General features: G+C 44.8%; 1 long non-coding RNA gene across 6 annotated transcripts in view; it reads left to right on the forward strand.

The window, feature by feature from the left end:
- Positions 1-26,347, forward strand: part of LOC123645244 — a 64,275-nt gene extending 37,928 nt beyond the window's left edge. For 3 of the 6 annotated variants that reach the window (XR_006737460.1, XR_006737458.1, XR_006737457.1), the window contains one exon: positions 1,632-2,312. This is a non-coding gene — a long non-coding RNA (uncharacterized LOC123645244). Of the gene's footprint in view, positions 1-1,631; positions 2,313-7,692; positions 7,782-7,865; positions 7,921-12,008; positions 12,747-13,036; positions 13,665-26,054 lie in introns of those variants that run through there. The other 3 variants (XR_006737461.1, XR_006737462.1, XR_006737459.1) reach the window with 3 other exon arrangements.
- Positions 26,348-26,700: the final 353 nt, after the last annotated feature.

Genomic DNA, 26,700 nt, shown 5'->3' on the forward strand with positions numbered 1-26,700 from the left:
TGACTCCCCCGGCATCTAAACCCTTCTTCCCTTACCCATTGCTTTGGACTGTTCATCTCCTAAAGTGTATCTCTTAATTTGTTTTGTCTACCCAACTAGATTTAAATTAGAGGGAGGTGATGGTGTCTTCTGTTTCCTTTGTATCTCAGAAAGCCCTTGGCAAGTTCAAGGACACACATTAGACTGGTAGAATATTTCCTTTTGTATTAGTTTAAAAAGCCCCTTTGAAATTTTGCTAGCATAGGACTTGTACTTTCTTAATATATTCTGTATATGTATGTACATATTATATATATATATATTAGGGAAACCTGAATAATATAACTTTTTATTCCCTCTTTTTAAAAGAAGTTGAGCTGGTGTTTTTTTCTTGGCCAGTTCTAGCCAATTTTATTCCTTGGTATACTTATAGTTTCTTTCTCTCCAAAGCTTCCACCAGGGTCACTGTTGATTTGCTTTGGAAACAGATGGATCTTCAATTCTATCACTTTTTCCATGGAGGGACTTCCTAATTAAGCCATTGAGCAACACAAAGGCATTGTGTGTGTGTATGTGTACATGCGAGTTTGTGTACGCGTGTGTAGTTGTTTCAAAAAGTCACTTCCCTTTTACACTGATTTTTTCAGCCTCCCAGTGTTCTCGTACCATCAAAGGTTATTATCATACATAATTGTGAAACATTATTACCTTTTACGGGTAGGAAGTTGGATGCATTTCAATTGCTTCTCTCAGCCACTAGTTGATTCACGCAGTTTTCTGACAGTCAAGTTTAAACATATTGCTTCCATCAACAGGAGCAATGATTTCCACGTGGGGCTATGGCCTTAACGTTCTTACATAATGCTCACTCTTAAAGTACAAACTGATTTCTGTAGCTCACTGTTGCCCTTTCTGTAATGAATGTTTCTCCTTCCCACATGATATTTTCTTTAGCTGACCCAATGGGTGCTACCAATGACCTGGTGGATTTTAGTTCTATGTTTCTATACTCAAGGAATTTTTATAAACACCCTCACCACCTTTCCCTTTTAACTTCAATAATAATTTTTAATTTATTTCATTATTTTATACCTTGCCTTGCTTGGAAAGGATTCATGATGATGGCTAGTTTAAGAAAAATGTTCTTTTCTCACACCATTTGTTCAATAAGTCCTGCTACCTTCTGTAAGTTGCTAATCTTTTTTTTTTTTTTTTTTTGAGACAGAATCTCACTCTGTTGCGTAGGCTAGAGTGCTGAGCCTAGCTCACAGCAACCTCCAACTCCTGGGCTCAAGCAATCCTCCTGCCTCAGCTTCCTAAGTAGCTGGGGCTATAGGCACGCACACCACGCCCAGCTAATTTTTTCTTTTTTGTAGAGATGGGGTCTTGCTCTGATGCCCAGGCTAGTCTCAAACTCCTGGGCCCAAGTGATCCTCCCATGCTGGGCTCCCAATGTGCTGGGATTACACGTGTGACCTACTGCGCCCGGCCTATACTTAGAGTCTGAATTGTCTGCTTCTACTCATACTTAGTAACTACCAGGGGGCAGGGACTGCTTGATTTTCTCTGCCTTCTCTTGGTCTATGATGACCAAGGTATCTGCTGCATTGAACTTTAAATCACATTATCCTTATTTTTCTTGATCTTGACAGATCTGGTGTCCTTTTGCCTGGCTGTGAGACGAAAACCCTTGATTTCCTCAATTTTTTGAGACATGGTGATAAGGAGCATGGGGAGAGGTTGTGGACCGGCAACCCAAGTGGCGAGAAGTGAGGAGGATGGAAGAGCCCTTCATGCTTACTCCTAAGCAAAGCCCGTGGCTAAATGACGTGGACGCTCATTCTCTTTCAGGGCAGGCGGCCGGATCAGTCGATGTCCTCACGTCCTTCTCAGCTCTTACTCAGACCGTTAATCAGAAGTCCTCTCAGGAACACCCAAGTGGGACACTAGAAAGGGTTTGGCTTATACTCTTTCCCATGTCCTAGCCAGGCTGGTTAAAACACCCCAAATTCAAGCCCCCTCTGCTACGTTGCTAACCGCCTCCAGTCCCAGACAGTCCTGCTCCTTTGGCATCAAGTTTAGTCTCCCTCCTCTGAGCTCAGGCGCTCGGGGGGGGCCCCTGGGAAGGTGGGGTGCTGGTGTTCTCGTGCTCTTTACATGCGCCCTGGAGTGCCTGTCTTCATCCCCTTCCCAGGCTCTGCCTCCTAGTCTCAGGGTGGCATCTCCTCTAAGGCCACTCCCTGCATGCCTGCATTTGGACGATGGTCCCGCAGGACCCATTCTCTCCTAAAACTTTCTGAATGATAACTTGTAAATTAAAAAGCAAAAATGTGCATCAGCATCCAGACTTTTTTTTTAAATCATTATAAAAATATTTTTTAGAACACAGCTTAAATGTGTCTTTGGTACTTATGGAAGTAAAAAAGACTAATCCAATGTGGCTCAAACAGCAACCACTCTTGAGAGGCCTACACATCCTGGCAGTGGTCAGACATTTGCTCAGATTTGAATTCCAGGGCAGCCAGAACCTTTTGATCACCTTCATTAGTGAGGCAGACCCTCATTAGCTATTTGATCCCTGGCTTGTTTAATTATGGGGTAAATTCAGTATTTGGGGGGCAGCGCCTTATATAATAGAATTTAAAGGCACCAGCTTCGGCAGCCCAGAGGCTTGGATTAAAACGTGGACCCTGCCCCTGTGCTAGCTGGATAACCTTGGGCGAGTTATTTCACATCTCTAAATTTCAGTTTCCCAGCCTGAGCAAGAGTGAGACCCTCTCTCTACTAAAAATAGAAAAATTAGCCGGGTGTGGTGGTGCACGCCTGTAGTCCCAGCTACTCAGGAGGCTGAGGCAGGAGGATCACTTGAGCCCAGGAGTTTGAGGTTGCTGTGAGCTAAGCTGATGTCACAGCACTCTACTCAGGGCAACAGAGTGAGACTCGGTCTCAAAAAATAAAAATAAAATAAATAAATAAATAATAAAAAAGTAAAATAAATAAATTTCAGTTTCTTCCTTTGTCAAGTGGACACAGTCACACTTGCATTCTAGGGTGGTTATACAGATAAAATGAGAAAACACATGGAGAACAGCTGTGGTGGGTCTGGCACAGTGCTAGGCACACCGTGCCATGATGACCAGGGTGGAAGCCCTGCCTGCCATCATGCTGCATAGACACTGGGAGGGTTTACAGACCAGTTTCGATAGACATTCTTGTCGAAAGCGATGCCTCAGCAGAGATGTGAAGGATGAGTAGGGGTGAGGCACGGAGAGTACTGAAGCAGGGGGAACAGCATGGGCGGCGTGCCCTGGAGGAGAGATGGGAGACCAATAGCATGGCTGAAGAGAGAAACCTCAGCAAGACCACCAAAGGCCACAGAAGCCACTGCTAGGAGACCAGTCAGGAGGGTTTGTATCAGTTTCAATGCAGAACCCTGGTGCTCTAAGTGGAGGTCGAAGCAATGAGGATATGGAGCAGCCAGTGGATTTGAGAGAGACTTAGGAGGTAGAACTGATGGGGTATGGTGATTTATTGCATGCAGTGGTTCATTCAGCATGGATTCAACAAATATTTGCTGAGCGTTTCAGCTGTTCCTTGCAGGACCTTGCCTCTCTTACCTCCTTACCAACCCGTGGGCCAAAAGAGGTCCTGGGTCAAATGTCCCCCAAACCTCACTTGTCCTGTCCAGCCCCATCCATCCTCTAGGAAGTCAGGTTGCAGGCTCGGGGTGGCCCCAGGCCATTCCTGGCTCTTAGAAAAGCCAGGACATTAAAAAGAACTGTCAACACTTGAGGATTTGGGAGTTGATTACTCAGTTAGTAGATTCTCTCAGTCTTTGAATTTTTCTCCTTTTTCTGAAAGCCTGCTTTGTGATCAGTGGGGTGGCCTAAAGAAAGGGTCTGAGAGGAAAAAATCACACAACACAGCTACTGCCCTGCAGGCAGAGGAATGAGCAGAGCCAATGGAGGAAGGTTCTCATGGAAAAGACCCCAAGCCATAATCCAAAAATACCCTCTCCTTCAAAGAGCCCTTTCTAATCATATTTTGTATTCTTTGATGCCAAAGTCTGTTTAAAATCGCTGATTCCACACCAACAAATGGCAAGTAGAAGCAGTGAGCAACGTGAGGAATGGCAGGAAAAATAGCCTAGAACTTAAGGTGTTGCATGGACAGAGAACTGCTCTGCATGTGAGGAAATTAGAGCCTCCCCTTCATGATGCTCGAAAAGAGCAAGAACTTTGAGTTATTGTGAAATTACTTTTGATTGTCAGATATACCATTCTGGAACTGGGCCACATGGGTCAATATTTTAATAAGTTTTATATCAACAACAGCAAAAATAACTGATATTGATTAAATGCTAATTATGTGTGAGGCCCCATGCGAGGTAGAGAACTTTAGCTCATTTATTCTGCACAATGATGCTCTAGGGGAACTAGGACAATTTTTCCCATTTGCTAGATAGTTAAGGAAGCTTAGGCTCAGAAAGTCATGGTCACTTGTTCAGTGTTCCATAGCTAGTATGTGGTAGAGTAAAGCAGGAAAAAAGCATTAAAATTAGGACATTTGGGGTTTGATCAAAGTTAACAGTGAAACAGTTTATTATTTGTGGAAAGTTTTGTGTTTGGTAATAAGAAAATAATGCTAATTAGGTATATTGTGTAAATACTGTTTAATATTTATTTGAAAGCAACCACACTGTGGTCTGCATGTTCTTCAAGAGCTTTGCAAGGAGGGGAAGTGGCTGTTTGTCCAGTTTGGCTTTGGGAGGCCCCTTCGGTACTTCACAGCTGCTCCGTGGGGACGGTGGTGCCCACAGCATAGAGAGCCGTCATGAGTTAATGGCACACAGAGGGCAATCCAGGTGGGCTTCTGGTTGGAGTTCACCTCCCTGAGTCTATACACTCTACATTTTCCTCTCCCTAAAGGGAGCAGTTGGTGAGAAGGATGCTAAGCAGGTCTGCAGACTGCCCGACTCCACCAGCCCAGGGCCTGGGGGGAGTTTCCCTCCTGGGAGCTAGCCTGGCCGGTTTGGCTCCAGTGGACAAGTCTGAGCTGGACGAACAGAGCAGGAAGTGCCAGTTCCTGCCCTGCACAGAGCGATCCCGAGCTCTTGGTAGAATAACCTGTCCAGCCCGAGAGGAGAAAGATCCTCAGCAAACTGGCCTGGCAGCACTGCATGGTCTCAGAAACCTGCTCGGGAGGCTCGTGCTCTTTGCCTGAACTTTTGAAATTCTGTCATCAGAGCGGTCTTGGAAGCACTTTCTGATGTCACTTCTCTGGCAGTGATTTTTCTCGCCCACAACTTTCAACTCCCACGGTCCCCTAAGTGAGGAACCTGCCCAGTGGAGGGATATCTGGCATCTCAATACCTCCTCTCTAGGCCTTCATTTCTGTACCTGTAAAACAAGCACTTAGATTCAGTGAACCTGTAGTTTTGATTCTGAATTCGTTATGGGTAGAATAGAAATGATAGTCAATGCGATCAGAATAATCGAAAAAATCTCCTCTCCCAATTAAAAAAGAATAAACTCATTAGGCGACACACAGAACGGAGGTCGCAGTTAAGACGGGCTGTGTTCCACCTTAGACGTCTGCACAAGGGGGGAAGGAAGCCCAGGCTTATTCCACACTTGAGGGAAGTCCCTCATCCTGGTAACTGAACACAGGCCCTCAGCTGATCTAGGGTCCCCCCACCCCAGCCACAAATAACAACAGTGAAGAGCCATCAGCATTCCTGAGACATGATCCCTTACTTTGGGTGGCAGCAACGAGAGAAAAGAACATAGCACTGGTGCTGGGAGAGGGCTTTGCCCCTGCAGTCAGTCCTTCCTTCACTCCACTGGAGACGGGAAGCCGCGGCCCGACAGCCTTGTGACTCGCCCACCGTCTTACACACAGCAGGTTTGGGGCTGAGCTCACATGCTGCAGTCTGCACTGCTAGCCCAGTGCCAGAAAGGGGAGGAAGAGAATTTTCACCCCGTGAGTCACTTCTGTTTTTATCCACCCTAGGGGACCCGTTCTCCATGCGGTCGGGGTGGACAGCCTGCGACTTCCATGAGTGATTCAGGGTTTGTGGATTTCATTTCAGGAGCCCTTGCTGCCCCAATCCGGGCCTTCTAGTCATCTTGAATGACCAGCTTGCGCTAGTCCAGAAACCCCAAACAGTGCGCGCTCAGCTTCACCATCCAGGGCGAGGGAGGAAAAAGAACCTGTGCGCCAGTTAAAAAGTCATCTTTTGGATTTAAATCAGCCTCGGCTAAAATAATCAAGGGACCTGGGAACTATGGAAAGGTCAAAGGTTTGCCGGTTTAGGGTTTCGTGGGAACATGCGCATGTTTGGACCAGACCCAAGTGCCTGGGTGACCTGTTTGACAGGTAACAATTAGAGAGTAAGAGCTCGCCGGGCTGGAATGTGGCTGCAGAGGCCGGCAGGAGGATCTGGTTTACCTGCTCTGCAGGTGGGGCCTGCTGAGTCCGACAGGCATGTGCACGCACAGCATTCCAAAGAATCGGTTTTCTTTTAAAGACGCAGCAATGACTGCAGGGCACAAAAGGGTTGGGTTGAGCCCTGGCTGGAAGCCGTTAGCTATTTGCAAGGTAAAGAAGCAAGATAAATAGTTCCCTGAAGACAGCTCAAGGAAGAAACTGCAAAGGCATTCAGAACTTTTTTTTTTTTAATGTCTAAAATGAATGTGTGCTTTTTGTCTCCAGACTTGAGAAACCCCAGACTGGTACAAAACGCCAAAGATAATAGAAATGAAAAGTCATCCGCCTCCTCTTCTGACTGTTTTTTTCTTTTCCTTTTTAGAGAGGTCATAATATTGTCACCATCAGAAGACAGGCTCCTTGGAGGGTGGTGTCTTGCCTGAGATGGTCCAGAAATGTTGGCTGTTTCTCTTAGTCTTGCTGCAGAAGTTCCCTTAAAAGGCAAAATCCTGGGATTTTTTTCCTTAATAAATTGTAGACAATGTATACATTTTGAAAGTTGTAATATTTTGGTACAACGTACTTAAAGAAAGTCATTGTATGCCAGGCACAGTGGCTCACACCTGTAATCCTAGCACTTTGGGAGCCTGTGGAGGGAAGATCGCTTGAGGACAGGAGTTTGAGACCAGCCTGAGCAAGGGCAAGACCCTCCCCCTACAAAAAATAGAACAAATAGCCAGGTGTGGTGGTGTGCACCTGCAGTCCCAGCTACTCAGGAGGCTGAGGCAGGAGAATTGCTTGAGCCCAGGAGTTTGAGGTTGCAGAGAGCTATGATCACGCCACCGCACTCTAGTCAGGGTGACAGAGCGAGAGCCTGTCTTAAAAAAAAAGAAAGTAATTGTAAATAAGTAGGTTCTTTTTTTTTGGTGTTTAAAATAGTAGGAAATTAGGATAATATTATATATGTGTATAATATATAGTAGAATATTGAATATATATACACAAGGACCCATATCCATAACGAGACTTCCTTTGAATTCAAGGGGTTTTTTTGTAGTATCAGCTCAACTTCCCTGTATCATATTCATGGTTGATGAGAAGGGAAAAATCAAACCCTGGGAGATTGGGGTTTGAACATCATAATGTAATAGGGAACATTACTAAAACAAACTCAAAACTCTTCAAAAATTTCCAAGTAATTAATCTTCTTTCTTTAATTTACCAAGTTAGTTTCCTAAAAAAATAAAATCCCTTCTTCTTTCACATTGTTTCTCTTCATTGCAGAAATTAAGTCAGCTCCAAAGAAATGACAGGTACTTCCCATTCCTCTGTGTGCTCGCAAAGCTCTAAAGCCCTGCAGTCCTGGCGGTGAGGTAAGAGAGGCAACTGTCTACATTTTCTCACTTAATCTCCACAACAATCTGAAGGCAGGTATTATCATAATGTCCATTTTACAGACAAGGACACTGAGGCACAGAGAAGTTCCAGGACTTACCTGAGATGATACCATTGGTAAGTGGCAGAGCTGGGATCTGAGCCCAGACAGTTCATTCATTCATCCAGTTATTGAACTCCTGGTCTGAGTCAGGCATGATGCCAGGGCTTTACAATACAATGATGAACAAGATAAAGTTGGTTCTTCAGGTACAAATTATACTTCACAGAGTCCAATTATTGTCTTTGATTCCAAAACCTGTCCTCTTAACTATCCCCTAGACAGCCTCTTAGTGGTGCACACTGCACACTCTGATTACCACGCCAGAACACATGACCATCCCTCTGCCACTCCCCAGACATTCTGAGACACCTCAGTAGCAGCGTCTCAGCATGGCAAAGGACAATGGCCACTTTCTAGGGTATATACGACATATACTCCAGCCTTGCATTGTTTTATTTGTCTAATTAGTGTGGGAGCAGCGAATTCAAGTTCAAATGTCCTGCAAGCAGAGCTTATTGTGGGTGTGAGAGGCCATTTTGATTACAACAAATATTTGCTCACAGGTTGGTTTTTCACCACTTGATAATTGAAACTTGATCTCCATGGATTCTGAAATAATGACTGCTTCCTACATAGCCTGAAAAAAAGAAAGCAAAACTCGCTTGCATTTTACCTACCCAAAGGAAACTGCCCTGAAGCCTTTTCCTTGCCCTGTAGCATTGCACATTCCCCCACATAGCCCTGCTTTTATTTCTCAACTGGTAACATTTCCTTCCAGTAGCATATATAAATCCTAAACATTGTGGTTTTTGACCAATCCCTCCCTGGTGTGACTTTGAGCAAACTCTAAAGGAAAGACATGCCTGCTCTGGCACTGACCACTCTCAGTGGTCACAGAAAGGCTGAATGGCCACTTACTTGGGGTAGATTTTTAAAAAAGCAATACTAAATGCAACGGTGATAGGTATACCTACTGTGGGCTAGGCACGGTGCCCCCAACACTCTGCATGGCATTGTCTCAGTTAGTAAGGACAGTGACCATGAATATGTACTATGATTACAGGTAACAGCTAAGGAAAACTGCTTGCAGAGGTTAAATAATTTACCTAAGACCACACAGCTAGCAAATGGCAATGCTACGGTACAGAACTAGACCCATCAGACCAAACAGCCTGAGTCAGGCAGGATGTGGAAACAAATGACCACTGGTCTGTAAGGTTTTGTGATTCTGAGATGTTCTACTCTACTCTGCTTGGGACAAAGCATATCGGAAGTATTATATTGGGTTCCTCTGGTCACCATATTTTAAATGGGAAAATAAAAAGTCTGAAGCTTATTTTTAAGAGAACCACCAGAGTGGAGAAGATACTCAAACCACATCATGTGAGGAAGAGTTTAAGGAACCAGGACTATTTATAGCTAGGAGTTGAGGAGACTAGGGCTGGGGGATTGAGGAGGGAGAGTGTGCTAATTGCCTCCAAATAATTGAAAGACAAACAGATGTGAGAAAGAATAGGCTGGCATTGTGTGACTCCAAGTTGGAAAACCAGGACCAAAAGAGGAAGTTGGAGGGAGATGGATTCTGATTCTGTGTCAAGACAAGTCTGTTATTCCTTATAGTGGAAAGTAGTGGAAAGAATGTTCCAATTCTAATTTTACCACTATGGTAAACATTTGTTGATTTTGCTTTCCAGAGTCCATTTCCCTTTTTCTGGAAGCAATGGCTTGATTTCCTTTGTGGAAAGTAGCACTTTCCCATTGAGCACAGTCTTGGTGGGACAACAAGTCATGTGACCTCCCAACTTGATCCTCCCTCCAACCCCCAGCCCAACAGTTCAGCATGTGACCTAAGTTGGCCCAGTTAGAATCTTTTTCCCAGGACACTATCTTGAGCTGAGTAACCTGATGATGGAAAAGTGGCTGGAGCTGATTCTTCCCTAAGAAGTCCCCTCACCAACCTGAGTATGGGATCCTATCCCTGGAACTTGGCACTTTTCACAGTAGAAGCTCGGAACTGTTCAGGAAACATTAGCAAAATCTGGCAAGAGGGATGCGTCCCCTGGGCTGATGTCCAAGCCAACATTGAGAAGGGGTCACTAACCAACCTGCTCTTAGAGAGAGCTCTGGGGGCGGATACCAGGTCAGCGTCCATAAAGACTACGTTGCTCAGAGATTCTGCCATGGCTTTAATCAGGAACAGACTCGTTCAAGTTGTCTCAGAAATAATGGAGTTTATTGAAAGGACACATGCATGGGGGTGCTGGAAAAGGTGGGAAACCCAGCCTCAGGAAAGGCAGGAATCAAGGCAGCCCTGTGACATGTTCCTGTCACATTTCTAACTCTCCTGCTCACAGCAAAGTCATTCTCTGTAGATTGCTTCCTTTATCCTCTTCCTTCCCAGTTCAATATTTCTGGTCATTTGTCTATACATATTTCAATATGGCCAGTCAATACCCAAATCTGTGTGATCTCGCAGGACCAGACACCAGAACTACCTTCCTCTGGCAGTCTTTGCTAAATTGCTGAAACGGATTTGACTGACTTAGGCATTGAGCTGTTCTCTGTCACAGGCTACTTAGGCCTATGGATAAGCTATCCCTGGAACCCATGTCCTCACCAGGTATAGTCAGCTGAGCCTGGGGAGACAGCTCACCTGGTCTGTTGTCTACTTAGCAGAAGCTGTGAACTGATAGGGAAACCTTTGAGATATCCCGTAAGAGGCTTCTTACCTCTTAATGATGATATCAAAGTATAGTACCAGATACATTCTTTACCATGAAACATTCCCTTTGAGCCATATTTTCCCACTATTTTGTTACAGTTTTTAAAGAGAATCTCCAAGGGTTATATCTTCAACCCAAATTCTTTAAGAAGTCGTTTATCCTTGAAAAAGATCCTCTATGAGGATATGGAAATGCCCTTTCTGTGGTGGATACAGAATGTTGACTTTAAGCAACTGGGTCTTCTGAATGTGTTCTGTAGAATTTCTGAGCTAGCACTGAAGTGTTTAACTGAAAGGCCTTGGCTTCCAGTTGAATAAGGGGTGAAAGGAGAGCCTCAGGCCATGCTGATGGGAAGAAGAGGACAGTAAGAAGTGAAGGGGGTTGAACCAAAGAGCTGTGGAGGAACAGAGTTCAGATGGGAGCTGCAGCTTAGAGCAGGAAGAGAGCCAGCCAGACCAGAAACCACACAAGAACTGCTACTTCCACCTCGGAAGCTAGAATATCTAGTGTGAAACTAGAAAGAGTGTGGAGAGTCAGGGCAGAATTCGGCAGCTGGGCTGAGTGAGTACTAGACGCTGAGGTTTGTGATGAGTGCCCACTATGTACGAGGCATGTAAGATCTTTCTCAAGCTTAGAGCCATACTTACCTGCGTGCCCCTAATTAGCAGCTTATACTCACTTCGAACACTTGTAAATTCTTGGTTACTGTGATCTCGTGGCCTTTAACCAAAGGAAGTTCAGGAGTGAAGCAGGAGGCTTTACTTCTAAGACCAGGAAGATGTCTTAAAGCACATTCAGTGCAAGGGAGGTGGAACATCTTAGACAGGCCTTGGACATGGTGTTCCCTTGGAAGATTTGAAAGCCAGCCCGGGGATTGTCCTGGAATTTGTGGTAGTCTTGCATACCATTCACATGGCTGCCCGATCCGGCCCCAGGGCTGGGCTCGCATCTTTCCAATTTGTTTCAGAATTCTTCTTTGACGGAGTATCTCAGAGAAAACGTTACTACACATCTCTCTGCAGGAGTGGGAAGTTTAATGGATTACCCGTGGGCCTCTGGAGACTGGGCTAAGGATTCCAGACCCAGAGTTTTGGGCCCACACACTTCACATCTGAGGATTAATGCTTGATCCTTCTCTGAGCGGGGTGGGAGGGTTAAGCCTCTGCTAGTTGATTACAAATGTTCCAGATACAGATCTTTAAGGTGGGAACTCTGTGAACAACAAAAACAACTGCAGAAAAACTCTACAAAAAGCCTTACCTTCCTTCATTACTCAACTTTTGTGAATTTTGAGGACTTAATGAGGCATTTTAAATAAAGAAAGGAATTACTTAAAGGCTAAGGATATCTTGGACAAGCTTAAATCGGGTAATGAGAAACCTAAGGTGCCCTTTCAGGATATTATTCATCCTATAAAAACAAAATGTATTTGTTCGCAGTAAACATGTCAGAACAGCAGCTATGTGGAACAAGTGAAGACTGGTTGCTGTCCAATCTGCCAATTTTCAGATAAAAGAGCGGGATCTGATAAGTGACAGATTACCATGAGAACATTTGCAGTGGGATCTTTTCTGGTCTATCATTTCAGCAGCAAACGGTAAGTGTATCAAGAATATTTTAAGACAACTGCTCTTCTCACAATGTATTTACGAAGTTCATTTAAAGGGGGGAAAAGTTCTGTTTGGTGCCAACTCTAAAACCATTGAAATCCCATGACCTGTCAAACAGACATGAGCAGTCCTAGTGCTTGCGGAATAGGGTAACGGCAGGGTAGGGCCAATTCCTGAACTATATGTAAAAATATTTTTGTTCTCATGAGTAGATCCCATCTCTTCTCCATGCACCAGGTAATGTGTCTGTAAAAAGGAGAGAATTGTCCTGGTTCAGTGTGTCCCACACTTTAATATCTTGCACACACTACCCCTTCACTACTTTAGCCATGTGATCATACCACTGTACCTGTAGTGTGAGGACTTGATGGGACATTTTAAGAGAAGAAGGAATTATTTAAAGACTAAGGATATCTGGGATTAACTTAGATTGGGCATTGAGAAACCTAAGGTTTCTATCTTAGGTTTCTTTCCTTAAATCAACTTACAGTTTTTTAACCTAAATAGAATATTTTGGAATAAAATTGTTAGTTTTTCCCAAATCAGCTTTATCTGTGAATTCATAGCTTTGATGCACTAATTTTTTTTTCCTAATATCAATTGAAATAAATATATAACTATTAAAAGAAAAAAATTTTGGCTTGCTCTTTAAAACTAGCTAAAGATATCTTGTGTAACCGTGAGTGGTATGCAGACCACGATTTGGAAAACACTGCCTGACTCTAAGGAGATTGCTGGGTGTGAGCGAAACCTTACTATGAAGCTGCCCAATTTATTCGTGGAACAGGCCCACATTGGTTCCAAGGTTTACACTAATTGGCTCGTTGATCCTTAGTTTGTTACTTTACCGTGTACAGCTTAATTTCATCCTCTGAAGAAGTTGGACCAAACAGCTTCTTTCTGTCCCTGACTATTTGCGACTTTCCAAGATCCTGCCTGCAGTGCCGGCTCCCCAGCAGCAGGTGATGTCAGGAGCTGGGTGGCTGAGAACAAGTCAGCTCCTTGGCACCGTCCCACAGTGTGCCTAATCTTCCTGGGAATTTCGCAGAACTTGGCTTTTCTTTTCATCAACAGTAGTTAGGAAATACTCCTCTCAGCCAGCGTATGGTGTATGGAAGAAACAGCCCCCTTTTTCTACTTTGGATGAGTTTCGGGGTTGGGGTGGGGAGGGAAGGCAAATGGGAAAAAGGAATTTGGTGGGTGGCTTTGAAAGGTTGCTGATTGAACCCCTTCTCTCATCTCCTCACTGATCTAACGTCCAGCTACTCTGGAATGATCTTGGGGGAAAAGGAAAACCTGATTTGATTACTTCATGCCTAAGAGCACAGTGATGATAAGTATTACAATAAGAGCAATAATGCATAATTAATAATGCATTACCAGTCTAATAAAGTAATGGCAAGTCAACTAATCTCATTGTGCCTTTATTTCCTTGTTTATAAAAGGCGTTCCGGCTACTCAGGAGGCTGAGGTGGGAGGATCCTTTGAGCCCAGGAATTCAAGGCTGCAGCGAGCTATGATCACACCAGTGCACTCCAGCCTGGCAACAAAGCAAGACTCAGTCTCTATTTAATTTAAAAAAAAAAAAAAAAGGAGTATGAACCAGATGATTTTTCTTTTTTTCTCCTTCCTCCCTCCTTCTCTCCCTCCCTCCCTCCCTTCCTCCCTTCCTTCCTCCCTCCCTCCCTTCTTTTCTTCTTTCTTTAATTTTTAGAAACAAGGGCTTGCTATGTTGTTCAGACTAGAGTGCAGTGGCTTTCACAGGCTCAACCATGGCACCCTGTACCCACCTGAACAAATGATTTGTGAAACTTCTCCCAGCTCTAATGTTCTTTGATTGCATGATCTCAACTTCTATTTTTTAACAAAAAGTGCTAAATTTTAAATTTGATAGAATCTCTTCTAATCTGTCTCCATTAGAAGACAAGAATAAAGTTACCTTTTAGGATAATCATCTATCAACTTTTACAGGAGTAATTTTTGTAAGTTTCCAGAACCATGATACAGTTTGTGGTACAACAGAATCTGAATGTTACATGGCCATGCTGTTCATTATTTCATTCCTTTACTTGTTCATTCTTTCTTCAGACATGCACTGTATACCGCTTATGGACCAGGTAGTGGAGCACAGTGATTTAGAGTGTAGCTCTGGAAGCAAAGTAGTTTGGGACTGAATCCCATTTCCACTACACATCAGCTCTATGACCTTGGGGAAGTGACTTAACCTCCTTAAGGTTTGGTTCTTTTATATATAAACCCCCAAATGACAATGGTATTGATCATAATTACAGGGTTATTGAAGAGTGAAAGAGGTAGCAGATGGAAAGATGGAAAGGTTAGCGCCCAGAACATAGTAAGCACTCAGTAAACAGCAGGTGTTATCCCCTCCTTCATCATCATCATTGTGAACTGAATTGTGCACCCCTCCCCCCAATTTATATATGGAAAGTCCTAATCCCCACGACCTTAGAGTGTAGCTGTATTTGGAGATTTGGAGACAAACCTTTATAGAGTTAATCAAGGTAAAATGAGGTCACATGGGTGGACTCTAATCCAATCTGACCGGTGTCCATGTAAAAAGAGGGGCTTAAGACACAGACATGCACAGAGGGAAGATCATGTGAAGACAGTTAGGAAGGATGGCCATCTACAAGCCAAGGAGACGGGTCTCAGAATGAAATCAATCCTGGCAACACCTTGATCTTAGACGTCTAGCCTCCCGAACTGTGAGAAAATAAATTTTTGTTGTTTAAACCACCCAGTCTGTGGGATTTGTTATGGCAGCCCTAGAAAGCAATTATCATCATCGTCGTCATCATCATTATCATCATTTATATGCTGAGATTCAAAGATGATTATGACATTAACTTGTCTTCAGTGAACTCACGGTCTAATAGGAGGAGACAAGGCAGATGTCCTTTACCATACAGAGGGATAAGGACAAAAATAGAGGTCAGTGCCACTAAGATCCCAGGAGAGGGAATGCTCCAGGGAGGGGAGTGCTCCAAGAGAAGTAAAGGAAAAAAGAAAAGGTTATAAAAGATGCTAGGCCTGGAAGGCTCAAGGAAGGTCACTAGGTAGATAAGGCAGGACAGGGCATTTCAGGCAAGACGTCAGCACATACAGTGGAATTTGTGTGCAAAAAGGACATTCTTTAGGATTTGATATTTAGGAATCATTTGTTCTGTAAGCTGGAACTTCACCTGTCTGTGATGGAGAGAAGGTAAATCCTAACCACAGCCCAGCAAAATGCCACTAATCAGCTGGATACACTGTTGCCTGAACATTTATTTCTACTGTCCAGATACCATAAGGATGGAACAAAAAGAGAAATTCCCTTGTAGGCCCACCAGAAACATTTAGCAAGCTTAGTGCTTTTTGTTGGGAGGCAAAGGTAACATGAGCCCTCAGCTTGAGCTCAGAATGGATAAGAAGGCAATGGAGTGGGCAAGAAATAACCTAATTCAGAGGAGGTAGTTAAAATATAATCCATTTATTCTGGTGTGCACATATGTAGAAATTTATAATCCACAAATATATGATTATAACCGGCTTCACATAAAACTCACATCATCAATTCAAAAAAAGGATGTCTTTAAATGAACCAGAATAAGCAAGGTGGGGGTAGTAATATTATTCTCTGCCTGCTTCGAGGATTGTTCAGGATTAATGAGTGAATGTCTGGAAAGCTCTCTAACAATGGAGAAGAAAAGACCTGGAAAATTAGGAGGTACATTATCTCGTCCCTCAACCCCTGAAAAGCTTGAAGACAGAACACAAAAATATCTGCTTCAGCTTTTTATCTTTTTTGATACAACAAAAAACGATTAAATAATATTTTGTTAAAAGACAAAAAAAATCCCCCATTTAACTGATATTACAACTTTTATTGCTTCGTACTTCCTTCATTTTTATTCTGATTCATCCATGGTTGTACTCATTTATGAGCTTTGTGTTTATTTTGCCTTAGCTTTTTAGTTTTGTTTGTTTTTTTTTTTTTTTTTAGAGACAGGGTCTCTCTCAGTCACCATGCTGGGTGCAGTGGCAAGAACCTCCAACTCCCTAGTTCAAACAATCCTCCTAATCCTTCTGCCTCAGCCTCTGGAGTAGCTAGAACTACAGGTACGCACCACCATGCCTGGCTAATTTTTGTATTTTTTGTAGAGATGGGGTCTCACTTTTTACTCAAGCTGGTCTCAAACTCCTGGCCTCAAGTGATCCTCCCACCTTCGCCTCCCAAAGTGCTGGGATTACAGGCATGGGCTTTTCAGTTTTCACTTAACGTATCATACAATTTGTTCACATTGCTACTAACAATTATAAAAGTATTATGTTAAAGTATAATTTATATGCCATGGAAGTTGCTTATCTTAGTGTATAATTCATGACTTCTAGTGAATTCTAGAGTTGTGCAACCATCACTAAAGTCCGGTTTTAGAACATTTCCATCACCCCCAAAATCACCTGATGCCCATTTGCAATTCCTAGGCTCGCCCCCTTACCCCGGGGAAACATTGGTCTGCTTTCTGTTATAGATTTGTATTTCCTAGAAATTTTATATAAATTATTGTCTGGCTTATTTCACTTAGCAAAATGTTTTTGACATCCGTTTTTATTGTGGCGCATCCTGGTATCTGCTCCTTTTTCTTGCTGAGTAATACTCATTATCTGGATTGCTGCATTTTGTTTATCCAGTCACCAGGGATGGACTTTGGGATAGTTTCCAGTTTGGGGCTGTCATGAATAATGCTGCCACGAACCTATGTCTTTGTGTGGATATGCGCCTTCACTTCTCCACGCCAGATGGCCAGGAGTAGAAATGCTGAGTCACATGGTCACTCGGTTTAACTTTTGAAAAGGAACAACTAAATTGTTCTCCACGGCAGCTGTAGCATTTTACATTCCACCAACAACGTATGAAGGTTTCAATTTCCCTACATCCTTACCAACACTTGTTACTGTCTATTTTTATGATTATAGCCTTTAAAATGAGTGGGGGGTATTTCATGTGGTTTCAATTTGCATTTCCCTATTAACTAATGATGTTGCACATCTTTTCGTATGCCTTTTAGCCTTTCGTGTATTTTCTTTGGTGAAATGTCTGTTCAGATCTTTTGCCATTTTTAAATTAGGTTGTTTGATGACGCCTTTAATATAAGAGAGGGACAAAAGTCCATAATGCATACCTGTAACCCAGAACCCAAGTGCCAGAATTGATTCCTAGATGTTGCTTTGGTTTGAACAACAAGTCACTGCTTTTACACTTGAAAAAATACACTTCAGAAAATGTTCAACTCTATGGAAAATGTTTTTTGGCTTTAAGAAACTGTTTGGAGTTTAACTGTTGCCTTGGCTTGCCATTCCACCAGTGAATTCTTGGCTGATTGGCGCTGGGCTCTGGGGTGGGGCTTACACACAGATGAACTTGGGCTTGCTCAGGAAGTAGACCAGGGAATGCGGAGGTCACTGATATTTCCTGGGGCAAAGGAGTGAGAGATAGATCTTCTCTCCCCAGCCTGCTGCTGGCAGCACCTGTCCCCAGCCTGGCGGGAAGACAGGCCCTTCTCTTCTGTGAGCATCTCGCCACTGTCCAACAGCAAGTGGGAAAAAGGGGGACAAAAACCAAACCTATTTTCTCTCCCTAAGAAGAGACTGTTCACAGATTAAGTAGCTATTCGCCCGGGACTATCGGAGGATGCTGAGAAATCTTGGTCCCTGAATGCCACCTGGTAAGTGGTTTTATTATCACTGGTAAGGCAGGTTTTCTTTCCTGGCATAAACATCCTAGTGCAATTGATCAATCAGTGGCAGCTTCTGAGAATCACATACGTGTGCTCAGCACTGAATGAAGTGTTGTGCAGATGCAAAGGAGTAACGGAGATGGCCCTGCCCGGAACACACTGCTCTGGGAGTTTGCCCAGCGTGTGGTATCCTCTAACTCCCCACCCCGCACCCGCTCACAGGAAGTGGCCCCTGGGGTCGTGCTTATCAACGTGATCCTGTGCGCTGGGCCCGGATGTTCATTTGACCAACAGAGAACCCGTCATACCTATTCCCAGGAGTTGTGCAGGTGGGGTGGGGCCAGGAAAGGAGGGAGAGTGAGACACAGAAGAGAGAAAGACAGGAAGAAGGAGGAGGAGAAGGAGGAGAAAGAGAAGAGGAGCAGGGAGAAGAAAGGAAGAAGAGGAATACGAGAGGAAAGGAGGAGAAAGGCGAGGAGAGGTGGCTGGATCATGAGGCCAAGGTAAAGGGCAGGGATTCGGTGGGCATCTTCCACCCCTGCGTGCAGTGCACAGCAGAGGAAGCAGATACCAGGAGACAGGGATGGAGCGGCCACTTACAGGGAACCTGAGAGAGAAGCAAAGAGATTGTCCCCAGTGTTCCGGGCAGCAGATTTCCAGGTCTACTCTGAACGCCTCACATGAAGCTCAGGAACAGAGCATGAGGGGAGGAAGTCAGCAGTATGTCCACTCTGGCAGGAGGTGACAGCCCCTTCTGACTGCGAGGCCCCCACAAATCCCCTTTCTCTCCTTCCGTGCCGGCTGCCATCGTGAAGCTCCGTGCGTCTATGACCATGTTCTCTGCCTCGCTCTTCTCTTGGTGCTGTCGGCTAACGGCTCAGGTGAGACAGTGGAAGGACAGGACTTGCCTGGCCTCTACCCCACAGGGATTCCGAAATGTCAAGGCACAATGGAAATGAAAACGTCTGCCTGTAACCGCATAGGTCAGAGCCACTGCACAGCGGAGGACTGGCGCGAAGAGCCACCATGCCACTGGACATGGCCATGTCCATGCAGCAGCACTTACTCTCGGGGCAGAAGCTGTGCTCACGTGGCTGCTCCAGACTTCCTGTGGGAGCTGAGAGTTGGTAATATGGTAAGGGATTTTTTTTTTGATGCTGCATTTGCATAGTACACTCATTGTTTTTCACTTAGATTGTTTGTTCTGGGGTGGCTTCAGCAAGAAGGGGCTAACTCTCCCAACTGCGTCTCGGCACTGTCACTGGCTGTATCAGTGAGCTATTGCCTCGTAATGTTGTACAAAGAGCCACCCTAAAACTCATGGTTTACAACAGCAGGCATTTATTCTCACGCTTACGAGTCTGCACGTCTACTGTGGATCCGCTGGTGACTGCAGTGAGCTCCAGCTCCAACTGCCCTGGGCTCCTCTCTGTGGGTCTGGTTTGCATCTGTGTGTTGACTCCGGGGCCAAGGCCAAGGGGGCAGCAGCTACCCGGCAAAGGTCTTTTCACAGCCAAGGCAGAGGAGTATGCAAGTGCTCAGCACAGTGCCCGCCAAATATCAAGCGCTGCAAAAAAAAGGCGTCCTTCCTCATCTCCATCCCAAACACTTATTTATTCATTGATTTTTCTGCCTGTAATGTTTGTAATAAAGTCAAATTAGAATAAACATCACATCAATCTAGAGCACATGGACCCACAAGGTCTGTCTGGATTGGGGAAGAAAGAACAGTCTCAGCCTTTTAATATGAGTATGGCAGGTGTTTCTTACACTGATATGTTCTGGAATAGTCAATAAAATTTGGTTTGCTGGGTTGTAATTACATGAGAGAGCTCTTTAAGCATCCTATGGTAGCACCCTCTCTCTCCCCCTAGCTGGCTGTGCTCCAGGGGCATCATGGGCATTCTGAAGTTCGGCTCCAGCCTGGACCTCTCCCCAGACCTGCAGCAGTGGGCCCACCTGCTGTGCTGTTCCGCCTGATGTCCCACAAGCCCCTTTCACCCAAGACCTTCAAAGCAGTTGTCATCTGTCCCAAACCTGCCTCTCTCCTTATTTTCCTCTGTCTCAGCTATGGACATCACCTTCCACCCAGCGATCACACTGGACTGCTCCCTCACTTCCCACATCAAATCAATCTCAGGCTCATTCACTCATCAACACGCGTGTATTGGTCATCAACCAGCTTAGACACCAGGAAGCCAGAGGTGAACAAGACAGTCTTTAGCTCCTAGAGCTGTTACCCCTCAAATATTTCTTGCATTTGTCCTCTTGGTCCCACCCTGGCTGTCACTGCCTGGCTGAGACCCCCTCTGCATCTCAGGGGTGGCTCCTGCTTCCTTACTTAACTCCAGGCCACTGGCCCCGCCCTCCTGAAGTCCTCCTCACACCCTAACCAGTTTTCATTTTGAAATACAAATCTATACTGCTCCCTGGCTGAAGGGCTCTCAGTCACCCTCAACCCTAGTCCCCAGGAACCTGAATTCCAGAGGGCAGTTTAAAAGAAAGTGAAGTAAAGCAAAGTAAAATAAAATCAATGGTAAAATAAAATTCTATTGGAGAGGGAAGTAGAGCTGCCAACATTTTTTTTTTGCCAAATAAGGCGTTCAAAACCAACAATGACCATTTAATGATCACTATCGTTTCATAAAAGAAAGGTCATTGTAACCAAACAGTAAAAAACATGGATGTAGTTTTAGAAACAAAAGTCTTTTAAGTTAGACAGATGTTCGTATTTTTCTCATTTTGGCAGGGCCTGTAAAATCCCTATCAGGAAATACTCTGTTTGAGGACCCTGAGCCCATAGAGGGATAAACCACCTCCCCAGGGTGCACCCACCCTTCCATGACCCGGCCTCTGCCCTCCCTCCTCCCACCTCTCACCCAGCCCTGCCAAGAATCAGCCGCACAGGCCACTCCCACAGACCTTGCTGTTCCTTTGTTTCTCTCTTCCATTGGCCCGAATGCTCACGCCCCCTTTCTCTGCTAGACTGTTCTGACTCATCCTTCAAGCCCCCACCCGGACTCAGTGTCATCTAAGGAGCCCCCTTTGTGCTCCGTGGCCCCTGTGATTACTGGACCCCCCGACATGGTCTCTCTCTGGTTTTGTCTCTCCTACTTGGCTGTGACTGATGGTGCCGGGCACATACTAGATGCTTCACAGATATTTACTGAACCAAATTCCTACTTTACAGCTCAAACTGCCTTCTTCTGTCCCCAAGTCTAGGGTGTGCAGAGTGATCCCAGTCAGCCAGCTTTCAGAAGTGCTTCTGTGTCAGCAGGTCACTCCACTGTCCGAGCTCTGGCCGACCCTGAGCACACTCAACCATCTTTTGTAGCCTGGCAAGTTGAGCTCCCTCCTCAAGGTTTCTGAGGCCGCATGGGGCTGCAGGTCCCTGCTGCCTCCTGGGTCCTCACAGCAGATCTTCCCTCTCCTTTCCCCAATAACATCAGCATGTCAGGCATTTACTAAAGATTTGGGAGGAAAAGGCTTACATTGCAATCAAGCATAATACAGGCAGCAACTTAAAACTGTGTTAGATAACAGCGTCCTAAAATTCTACCAGCCGTTCCCTGCCCTCGGCTCTATTCCTCTGAGAGCCCCCTTAGATGTCTGCGCTGTCACGGGAAAGCCCGGCAACACATCCTCTCTGCTTTCCACTCGCCCACCCGATTCCTGTTAAGTCCTTGGGAGCGAAAGTTTCAGTCCTCATTCCTTCTCCTAACTAAGGGTCCATCTTCGAATATTCAAAACTCACTAGGAAGTAATAAAATGCCGACTCCCACAGGTCTGCACGGTTAGGCAGCGCACAGCCACGGCAGGAGCTCGGAGAGCACTTCCCTCACGCACAGGGGTGGGGTGGGCAGCTCTGGCACAGTCCAGAGAGGAAGCCCCCAGGGTTGGGGGGCTTTGGTTCCTTTGTTTGTTTGCTTGGGTTAGTGATTATTTCCCTTAAAATGTGTCAACACAACTAACTTCTCTGCTAGGCTGGAGCTTCTGGGGACAGGGACTTACTTATCTTTATATCCTCAGGATGAAGCGCTCAGTAAATGTTTGCTGAACGAATTAAAGAGCTCATAAATGGAACTAGCTTAGCTGAACAAATAGTGAGCATGCAAAAATGATCACCGATGGATCGAAGAGTACATTTAAATTGCTGTACTCCTAGTCTACCTTCTTCTTAGCAGATCCTAATCTTTCTGTTTCTGACTCTTGCAGTTAACCTGATCCCAACTGCTCATGACACTTAACTTGGTCTGACCTTGGACTGTGCAGAGGTTAGTGATTAAGGGCTCAGGCTCTGCAATCAGATAGATCAAGTTTCAAATATTTGTCACTTGGGAGTCCTGCATGACCTTGGGCAAGATAGGACTTAAATCTGAGTTTCCTCATCTTAACAGTCAGAGTAACAATAGGTTTGAGGAACGATACATTAAAGGATACACCCATGTAACTTACTAAGTGTAATGCATTAATGCCTAGCACACAGCAAGCACTTGTATTTGATAGGCATTGTTATTAATTATTGCCATTGGCTCCCTGCTCTAAGCCCCTTGCCCATGACAAAGGCTTAGCCTCTCTATGGAGATAACCATTTACTGCTCTTGACAAGGTACAGCTGCACTACTCAGAGGTGTTCTGATTGCTCCAAGTGGGTGGTCTTCAAACCTGATTTGGGGAGGGGGTTGTGTGTTTTAACAATGTAATCTTTTTTCTTTTAACAAAATTTATAAGCAATGCCAACATATAATGAGATCAAAGTGGAGTCTTTTATGGTGGTGTCTATGAACGCAGCCTCTAGAGCTGGTCACATCAGTTGGAATCCTCACTCCACCAACTATTAATGCTAGTATGTATGATTGCTCAAATTATCCAATGAAGCCTCAGTTTCTGCATCTGCAAAATGAGCATAACAATGGTACACACCTGACAGGGTTGTTACAGGAGCTAACAAATAGAACAGCACCTAATGTGCATTCAAAAGTTAACCATTATTATGTGAGTGTCTGATGGTAGAGGAGAGAATGAACCCTCAAGCATGGTTCAGGCGTCTCCACTGGAACTACTTCGTAAAACTCCAACTCTTACTAGTTACACTGCTCTGATTTTGTATCTGCCTAGACTGCTGCCACCACACCCAGGAACATTTCAGAGTGCCTGTATTCTGACCTAGCACTTGGTATTCTCCATGAACTCCAATATGACAGAAATTTGTCATATTGGAAATTTGAAGATTCTCCATTTTGAGAAATTTGGAAATTCTCAATTTTACTGCAAGCTCAGGCTTATGTCCTTTACCCCCTGACTTTAAAAGCTATATTTATGGATGGGAAGGAAATAGCATCAAAATCACATGGGGCCTGCCTGTGTCATATTCAGCATAATTGGATTCACTCTGAGAAGGATGCATCTGCCTCTTATTAGCCAATCCAGAAAAATCAAAGCACTTGATACGGACCAGATTGTACCCAGAACTCTTTTCAAAGTCAGTAATAATGTAAATCAATTAGAATTAAATTAGATCACTTTGATCTAAAATATATTATAATTTTTACAAATGTGTAATTTTGCAGACATATTTCTTTCCAGTTATATAAAGACCACAGATGATGAGGATGTTATTTCTAAATCCAGAAAGAACTAGGTTTCGAAATGAGATATACTTGAAATCAAAACAATATTTACAAAAACCATTTCAGAATTTTCTTTATTAAAAAAGGAAGGTGGTTTTTAAAATCAAGGAAAGTAAATACAGGTAAACATAAGCACTATTTTCTAGTTTTCTTATCTAAATAGTCAAAGCAATAAGATACAGCTTTAACTGGTGCCGTGAATCCTTGATTGGCTGGAATTCTTTGGGAGTGGCATGCTTTGGTTAAGTGGGTTTTCTCTACCTTGTAGAAAATTTTTCTAGAACATAGTTTTATCCTTTTCTTCCTTCTTTTTTCCTTTCTCCCTCCTATTTCCTCTCCTTTCCTTCTTAAAAATGAGGATAAGGGATATAAGTTAAGATTTCAGCTCCTCCGGATCATCGGTTTGAACACTCAATGGGGCTGGGCCACCGTGGTGCACCGGCTCTGCGCTGAGTGACACAGGAAGGCGCAGGGGCATTTGTAGCAAAGACTGGTAGGCTCTGACCCCGACTGCCGTGTTGAGAATGGATTACAGAAAGGCAAGCAGGGCAGCTGGGACAGCAGCTCTGCACACACCCCGGTGGGAGGTGAGGGTGACCTGGGTGAGGTGTCAGTAGTAAATCCACCAAATGAGGGGTCAGAGTCGGGATGTATTTTGGAGGTAGAACCAAGAGATTTCTGAGAAATTGAAAGTGGGTGTGATAGGAGAGGAGTCAAGAATGACCCTAAGGTTTTCTCCTGAGCCGCTGGAAGGATGGAGTTGCCACTTTACGGAGACGAAGCCTGGAGCAGGAACAGGCTGAGGCATAGGGAGTAGAAAGGGAAAGTTGGGAATGAAGAGTTTGTTTGGAGACAAGTTAAGCTGTCAGTTGGGCATATGAGACTGGGGTTAGGGGAGAGGTCCATGATCGAGATGCAAATTTGGGAGGTATCAGTATAAAGGTGCGATTAGCACCAGGAAGTGAGCGTAATATAGAGGGCAAGGCAGGACAAGCGCCCTCGGACTGGGGCGGCTGTCCCTATCTGCACACAGACGAGGAGGGAACACTACCAGGGAGACTGCTCTCACGGACCCGGGATGCTTGGACACACCTGTTCGTTTGCATTTTTGTCTCCTATTAGTAAAGTCCGGTGCCAATCGCAGTGTTTGGCAGAGACCTTCAATAAGTGTTTGTGGGAAGGAAGACAGGAAGGAAAGGGGGAAGGCAGGGAGGGAGGGAGGATCGTGAGTTCTATGGTGTGTCCTGCAGGTAGGCTGCTAAAGCTGCCTGGGGAATGTTGCTGGGACTGAGGTGTCAGAAACCTTGAGGCTAGAATGGGTTGTCTATAAGGCTGTTTATGGTCCCTGAGATGATGGCAGGATTTAGGGTGAAAGAAAAGTGTGAGCCAGAAGACAACGTCCTCAATGACTGAAGGGAATTGAGGGGACAGTCTATAGTTGACAGCAGTGAATTCCAGATGGCACTTTGCTCACATGGCTTGATCTCAAAGGAGGAAGGGTTTTTGCAGGAGAATGCTGAGGAGGGGTCTGAGGCAGCACACGGGGGAGGCAGAGGAACCACCTTCCCTTAAAAGGACTACAAATAAGGTGGCCCCTGGGGGAGAGCCTGGCTTTAGTTAAGAAAGGAAAGAAAGTTTCGTGCAAACAAAGTGGAGGATGCAGAAGAATTTGATCCCAGTAAATAAAGGTTCCAGAGCGCACAGGAACATAAATTTGGAGGAAGGTCAGTAGTGAAAAGAAGAATGAGGAAGAAGAAAGCCTGGCACATTCTGGGTCCAAGAAGCTGCAGAATCTTGCATTTTGACTAAGGCCTTGGCATGTTGGAAACATCCATCTTCCAGATTCTGGCCAGCAGAGAACAAGCATTCTGCTGGTGCTGGCAGCCTGATAAAATTAGCAGAATACTGTCATTGCTCAGCCTTCATATAGAACATTCTTGGAAAAATGTCCTGGTGTGTCCCTAGAGAACTCTAGTTCAGGTGTTAAGGACAGGTCCAGTGGGCCTCCGGTTGAATCACAGCAGGCCGCAGGGGCCGGCAGGCCTAAGGATTCATGTAGCAAAATGGGAGGGGCTTGCAGGTGTCCTTCCTGAGAGAATGCTCCCCCCAGAAGAGTGGAGGGGACAAGCTGGGCTTCTACCCTGTGCTGACCTTCTCATCCAGGTAGAACCCTGGAGGCTCACCTGGTGAGCAGGACCAAAGACTCCCCAAGCCAGGCTCGGGATGGCTTGGAGAAGAGGATCCTGCTATAGCCCTTTCCATCTGATTACTTTCCTTTCTGCTCTTCTCATGGTTGTCCTATCTTGAGCTCTTCCTGCTGAAACTGTTCACATGCACAGTGGCAAGTGCTACTTGGGATGTCGAGGCAGGAGGATAGCTTGAGCCCAGAAGTTCAAATCCAGCCTGGGCAACATAGCAAGATCCCTGTCTGCAATAATTTAAACAAAACAAAACAAAACAAATTGTTCATATTAAAATGAACCTGTTTGCCTGCTTCCCACTAGACCATGAAATCCTCAAGGACAGAGAAGTATCTTAGCCATGTTTGTGTCTTCTGCACCTGGAACCTTGCCTTTATTCAGTCATCCAAGCATCTGAAGATTGGGGAAATAGGAAGAAAATGGGTAAGGATTCAGAAAGTCTCTCCCTGATGACTTGGCAGCCAAGAATGTCTCTGCAAGTGTTCAAGCTGTTCCCTTTCTCTGGGCCAACTGGATATATGGAAGACACCAACAGCAAGGCTGGGAAGGCCGGCTCCACACCTCCCTGGTCCATATTTAGTTCAAACAAATAAACACTTAAGATCTTTTAAGTTCTCCATCAGCATTTTGCTCTTCTGTTTCAAGCACTACCCAGTGCTTGGGGTTCTGTGTCCCCACAGTGAGAATGAGCTTTCAGGCAGGCAGAGTGGAGCCCAGCGAGAGCTCCCAGCCTGGTGAAGAAGGGATGCGGGAAGGTGAGAAAGGGATGCAAAAGATGAATGTGTTCCTCCTCTCAATTTTGCCCTATTTTTAGCATCTGAACAACACACAAGTGATTTCTTCATGTTCCTGGTTACTGTCTCCCACAGATTCATTTCACACCCGTGGGGCTTGGTGTTTTTGGAACAGCACGACTCTCACCGGGTTCACCTTCAATGCGTGCTGACAG

This window comes from Lemur catta, chromosome 9, assembly GCF_020740605.2.
Source record: "Lemur catta isolate mLemCat1 chromosome 9, mLemCat1.pri, whole genome shotgun sequence".
Taxonomy (NCBI): domain Eukaryota; kingdom Metazoa; phylum Chordata; class Mammalia; order Primates; family Lemuridae; genus Lemur; species Lemur catta.